The sequence below is a fragment of the Meriones unguiculatus genome, chromosome 18 (assembly GCF_030254825.1).
Source record: "Meriones unguiculatus strain TT.TT164.6M chromosome 18, Bangor_MerUng_6.1, whole genome shotgun sequence".
NCBI lineage: Eukaryota > Metazoa > Chordata > Mammalia > Rodentia > Muridae > Meriones > Meriones unguiculatus.
In genome coordinates, this window is record NC_083365.1 from 21,912,648 (window position 1) to 21,919,299 (window position 6,652).

General features: G+C 47.7%; 1 protein-coding gene across 2 annotated transcripts in view; it reads right to left on the bottom strand.

The window, feature by feature from the left end:
- Positions 1-6,241, bottom strand: part of Mga (MAX dimerization protein MGA) — a 92,370-nt gene extending 86,129 nt beyond the window's left edge. The window contains exon 1 of one of the 2 annotated variants that reach the window (XM_060371620.1): positions 6,108-6,241. The gene's annotated coding sequence lies outside the window, so the exon portion shown is untranslated. Of the gene's footprint in view, positions 1-5,809; positions 5,885-6,107 lie in introns of those variants that run through there. The other variant, XM_060371619.1, reaches the window with a different exon arrangement.
- Positions 6,242-6,652: the final 411 nt, after the last annotated feature.

Genomic DNA, 6,652 nt, shown 5'->3' on the forward strand with positions numbered 1-6,652 from the left:
GGAACTGGGGAAATGATATAACCGCAAAAGAATTTTTAAAATACCTTTTTTGTGATGGATAAGAGTGTTCGTCTGCATAAATATAAGTGTATCATGTTCATGCAGTGCCTGAGGAGTCCAGCAGGCGCATGGGATCCCCTTAAACTCGAATTACAGGAAGTGGAACTATAGATAGTTGTGAGTTACCATGTAGCTGGTGGAAGCTAACCACTGGTCCTACGGAAGAACATTAAGTGCTCTTAGCTGCTAAATCTTCTCTTCAGCCCCGTAGATGGTCTTTTACTGACTTTTTCCTTCTTGCTTCTATAGCAAAGTGGTTTCTTGTTTGTTTGAGATAGTCTCCTAGGCTGGCCTACAATCTGCTATGTGGCTCAAACTTGCCAGAACACATGCTCTGCTTCCTGAGTGCTAGGGTTACCACATCTAGCTCAGCAAAGTGCTATTTTTAAACCATAAACTAGATGACACCTTTTATTATAGGAAACAGTCCAATGGAAAAAACAGAAACCCATTAGAAAAAAATTCTAAAATGCTTATGATTTACCAGGCTCTATACAATCTCAACCTGCCAACATCCTAAACATACCGGATAATCCCTGTCACTTAAACCACAGCACTTCATTTAAAATTTGGAGCTAGAAATATAGTGCTAAGGGCAGTGGTGGGGCACGCCTTTAATCCTAGCACTTCGGAGGCAGAGGCAGGCGGATCTCTGATTTTGAGGACAGCCTGGTCTGTACAGAATGAGTTCCCGAATAGCCAAGGATAAAACAGAGAAACCCTGTCTCAAAAAACCAAAAAGAGAAAGAAAAACAGTGCTCAGAGTATAAAAGCACTGGCCCCTCTTCCAGAAGACCTGGGTACGATTCCCAGCCCCTACACAGCAGCTCACAACTGCATGTACCTCCAGTTCCAGGGAAGCCAATACCATGTTTGGCCTCCACTGGCACCAAGAATGAAAGTGGCACACAGACATACATATAGGCAAAAACACCAATACATATAAGCAAAATAAAATACATAGTTTTCAGTCTTAAACTAAAGCCAAGCACAGATCAGTGGCACATGTCCTTAATATCAGCACCTGGGAGACAGAGGCAGACAGATCTCTCTCTGTGAATTCAAGGCCAGCTTGATATACATAGTTTCAGGCCAGCCAGAGTTTACATAGTGGGACCCTATCTCAAAAAGCAAAACAACACAAAATCCCAACTGAACCAAGCATGGTGGCTCACACCTTTAATTCCAATGCTCAGAAAACTTAAGGCAGAGAATTGCCACAAATTTTTCCGGGCAATTTGATCTAATCAGCAAGTTAAAGGCCAGCTAAGGCTATGAGATCCTGTCTCAACAAACCAAAAAATGAACAGGGCATGGCAGTGTATGCCTGTAATCCCAACATTAGAAAGGCATAAGCAAGAGAATAATGAACTCAAGGCCAGCCTCAACCAGATGAGACACAATATCTGGCATATAGTAGGGCTTATTAATTATTATTAATTTACCAAATAAGCCTAAATTATTATATTTGCATTTCATTCTATTATTCATAATTAAGTAATATAACTTGGTATTTAGATCTTACTCTCTTGTAATTGTTTGTTGAAACAAGATCTCACTTTGAAGCCCCGAATGGCCTAGAACATGATATGTAGATCAGGCTGGCCTCAAACTCAAGGGATCCCCTCGATTTGCCTCCTGGATGGTGGAATTAAAGGTACTTGCAACTATACCTGGATTATATCTTTTTTTTTTAAAGCAGCTACTTTGTAGTTACTATGAAAGGCTTAGATCTACTTCTTGATTACCAGAATGTTCTCTGCAGTATCTTAACTTTGAGTGCCTCTTTCTCTTAATTCTTGCTTATAGCTGACATTAAAATATCTTTATTAGAGAGATGACTCAGCAATTAAGAACACTAGCTGCTCTTCCAGAGGACCTGGGTTAGTTCCCAGCATATCGTGGCTCCAGTCCTCTAACTCCAGTTCCAGGGGGATCTGACAAGTAAGGTGGCATGGGCCTGAAATTGCAGTACTTAGAAGGCTAGGGCAGGAAGGGTAGGAGTTGAAGACCAGGTAAAATGAAATAAAAATGGAGCTGGGCATTTTGGTGCATAGCTTTAATCCCAGCGATCTGGGAGGCAGAGGCAGGCAGACCTCCAGGAGTTCGAGGCCAGCCTGATTTACAAAGCAAGTCCAGAACAGCCAAGGCTACACAAGGCTACCCTGTCTTGAAAAAAAAACCAAAACAATAATAATAATAAATAAAATGGGAATGGGAAAACACAGTTAAGAGATGATAATTACAAAAAGTATTATTATGTTCCAGGTACAACTGCTCCATCCCAGGAGCTTGAGACAACAGGTAAATTCCAGGCCAATCTGGGCAACAGAGCAAAACTCTTAATATCAAACAAGTTTTTAAGACAGACACAGTGGTACTCGCCTGTAGTCCCAGCACTTGGTAGGCAAAGGCAGGTGTATCACTGTGAGTTCAAAGCCAGCCTGGTCTACAAAGCGAGCCCAGGACAGCCAGGTCTACACAGAGAAACCCTGTCTCGAAAAACCAAAGAGAAAGAAAGAAAGAAAGAAAGAAAGAAAGAAAGAAAGAAAGAAAGAAGGAAGGAAGGAAGGAACTTAAAAGGCAAGATTTTTTTTTCCTTTCACAAATCTGAATGTTTATTGTTATGACTTTTTTTATATTTATTTATCTATTGTATGTGTCAATATATTCACATGGAGTCAGAAGACAATTTGAGGGAGCTGTTCCTCTCCTTCTAACATGTGCACTGCAGGGACGGAACTCAGATTGTCAGGCTTGGGGAAAACATCTCTACCCACTGAGCCATCAAAATTGTTGAAGTGGAGTATCAACTGTAGCTCAGTCTGGCCTTTGACCTGTGGCCTCTGCTTCCCAAGTGCTGAGATTATTGGCATGTGCCACCACACCTGCTGTCTATTCAACTTTCTTCAAAACAGTAATCTTGTTTTTTCATCTCATTTCAGACTCATTATACCCCACATGCTGGGCTCTTTGCCCCCCATAACACACACACATACTGGGATTACAAGCATATACACCACTCATTTGGCCTCAGAGTAGTAATTTTCTAATATTCAAATAATTCACCTGAGTTTGATTCAAATGTTAAGGCAAGGGTTTTTGGTTTGGTTTGGTTTTTCCCAAATGATTAGCTAAATGGTCCAACGTGATTCTGGAACATTTCCCACAAGATATGAATGCCACCTTTGTAATACTAAATTACATTATGTGTACATTTATTATTTTGTCCCACTGCCCTGTCTACTTCAAAGTTACTACTTAACTTTGGGGTTTTGTTGTTGTTTTGTTTTTATTTTGATACAGGGTGGCAGGATGTAACTTAGACTAGCCTGTCCTTCTAAAGTGCTGAGATTACAGACTAGCCATTTTGATTAAAAAAGGTTTTTTTTGTAGTTTCACTAATACAAAACACCCATGCTCGGGTTTTCTTTTCCAAAAATAGTCCTAAAAGCCGGAGAAATGGTTCAGTGCTAAGAGCATTTACTGCTCTTGCACAGGACCTGAGTTTATAGTTCTGAACTTCCCAATGCCCACATCAGGGAGCTCACAACTCTAGCTCCAGGCCTCTGGCCTCTAAAGAAGGCAGGCAGGCAGACACACACACACATAATTTAAAATAAATTTTAATTTAAAAATTCTACTCTATAGCTGTACTTTCCCAGTGAATTTGAGGAGACTTGAGATGTAGGTTAGCTGGTAGAATGCTTGCCTTACAATACAGGAAGCCCTGGGTTCCACCCCCAGTACTGAATAGGCCAGATTGGGTATTGTGACACACACCTGTAATCCAGGAACATGAAAATGTTCCTGAAAAGAAACAGGAAAATCAGAAGCTAAGATCATAATGAGTTAAAGATCCACCTGGCCTAAATGGGACCGTCTCTGAAATAGATAAAATGAAAATAAAAAGAGCATACATACTACTTAGAACATTGTTATAAAAAATGTTAGCTATTTGCATAATTATTCAAAAGTGACAGCTATTGATTGCTCAAGGAATGTTTTCCAAATTCTGTTCCTACAAAATCCCAAAGCACATTAAGTATTACATCAAAATATACTATAAAATATAAACGGTGGTACATAGGGGTGAGGTTCAGGGGTTCAGCCATCGTCCAGCATGCTTGAGACCCACGGTTTCATCCCTGGCTCCCTTAAAAGTTAAAATACGCGCTGGAGCGATGGCTCAGTGGTTAAGAGCAATTGGATGCTTTTCCGAAGGACCCAGGTTCAATTCCCATCACCCACGTGGCAGCTCCCATCTGTCTCTGACTCCAGCCACAGAGTATCTGACACGCCCATACAGATATGTGCAGGCAAAAAAACCGATAAACATAGAAAATAAAGGTAAAAGTTAAAACGTTACAAGTGCGTTATTCACCAGGCATGGTATGGTGCACACCTTTGATCCAGCGCTGGAGAGGCAGAGGGATACACAGAACCATCTCTCCAGCCCACAGTGTTAGTTTATTGGCAGTGTATAATTTATAGGTTTTTCTTTTTCTTTTTTTTTTTTTTTATAAATTACATTTTATTAACTCTGTATCCCAGCCGTGTCCCGATCCCTCATTCCCTCCCAGTCCCTCCCTCAGGTTTTTCTTTTTCTACAAGGCTGGACGTTCGTAGAAAGCTTCAAAAATTTCACAAGAGTTACCTCTGGGCCCTTCCAGACAGCTTTATGAAACAAATATACAGCAGAAATAGAACTGATCAAGACAGCTATGGCCACCGGGCATGGTGGTACATGCCTTTAATTCCAGCACTTGAACAAAATCTCTGTGAATTCGAAGCCAGCCTGGTCTACACAGTCTCAAAAACAGAGAGTAGGTGGAGTGCTTGAGGAACGCCTTTGGGAGGAAAGCTTGACCGGTAATTTGCTCACTGTTTGATACGGCATCAAGGGCCTACCCTAAGTCCTTCTAAGCGAGCACCGTGTCACTGACCTACACTGCCCGTCACCACTTGCTATTTCAGTTAGCGACGTGTAACCGAAGCCCAGGAAACCAGGGACCTTAAAAAAGCAATCGCCTCCACCTTGCTAAAATATAAATAGCAAGATGACAAGACCGGACCAAGGCGGGGGACCCCGTATCCAGACTCCCCGGTCAGGGTTCATTCCACCGCGGCCAACAGCAGTGGCCTAGCCTCCGGCCTAGCCTCGAGAAGGGAGGGGGGCCAAAGGCGAACCACCGGGCCTCAGCCAAGCCGCCGCTCGAAATCCCAGGCTCGCGGGCCGCGGGCACGTGACTCGCCCCGCCCCGCGCCTCCCCCTGCTCCGCGCCAGCAGCACGCGCTGCCAACCTCGTCATGTGACCTTCACGCGGCCCCGGCGTTGCCCCTGCTAGGCGACTCTCCCCAGCAGCCATTTTGCCCACAACTGGTCGCCCGCGCTCCCGCGGGGGCCGGGCTCCCGCCACGTCGCGGCCAGACCCCCCGGGCCTCACCCGCGCTTCGAAAGAGCGCTCGGACGAGGGAGGGCCCGCCCGGGCCTCACGGAACACGTCGCACCCCGGGGAGCCTGGAGGGCCGCGGCTGCGCCTCGGCCTGCCATAGGCCGGGCCGCGCACGTGACGCCGCGGCGGCGGGCCCCCCCCACCTCCAAACCTCGCCGTCCTCCCCCCCTCCCCGAGCCCCCCGGCCCGCGGAAACACCCACGCCGGGCCCTCTCGGAGCCTCGCGCCGACGACACGCGGCCGGGCGCGCGGGGACGGACGGGGCGCGCGACGAGCGAGGCGCCGGCGCGTACCTGCCGGCTGGACGGGAGTCGACCCACGCCGAGCCGCCGCTCCCGGGTCCCGGGGATCGTCGCGCTGCCGGGCCGCCCGGACGCTCATTGGCCGCCGGGCCCGGTCACGTGCCCGCTCGCCCGGGCCCGCCCACGGCCGCTAATCACCTGGCACGGTGCTCGAAGCGGCACCGAAAGTGGCCCGCACGCGCGACGGGAGCGGGGCCCCCCGCGCCTCCCTCTGCCCTCCGACCGTGCGGCGTCCGCCAAGGGGGGCCGCGAAAGCGGGGTCCCCCAAACGGAGGGGGCTCACACCTACCGGCTCAACTTCGTCTGCCCCTCCAGGAGCCGTGAACCATCGCCCTTGGGCGCTCCCCGTTGCACGCCGGGATGCGTCTGGCGCCCCTCAGTGTGCTGCAGAGCATGCCGGGAAAGCCACCTCTCCCGTTTTCCTGGCTGTCACCTCGCCCCGGCTTTGCCTCTGGAGTCCCTTGGAAAGCCGGTCCCGGGACGAGACGGCTTGAGTGACGACCGGAATGTGACAGTCCACCGGGCACTCTCGGTCCCGCCTCCCCTACTTGTTTGATCTGTGAGTTCCGGGGAAAACGGCTCAGCCTTGCTTCGTGGAGCACACTGCCTGCCGACTCGGTGGACGGTGGAGAAAAATCACAAGGGTGTTTACCTACAAGAACCACCAGCCTTTCGTGGTCAGTGGACCAGAACGCTAACTTGAATATGGTTCACCACAATCTCCACTTAAGAATGGTTGTAATTCTTAGAATTCGCTAGGAGTAGGTAACCTCTCTCAATAGGCTTATTGTTGGGGAAACAGGAGTAGGGTTGTTTGGTTTTGTGTTGCCTTTT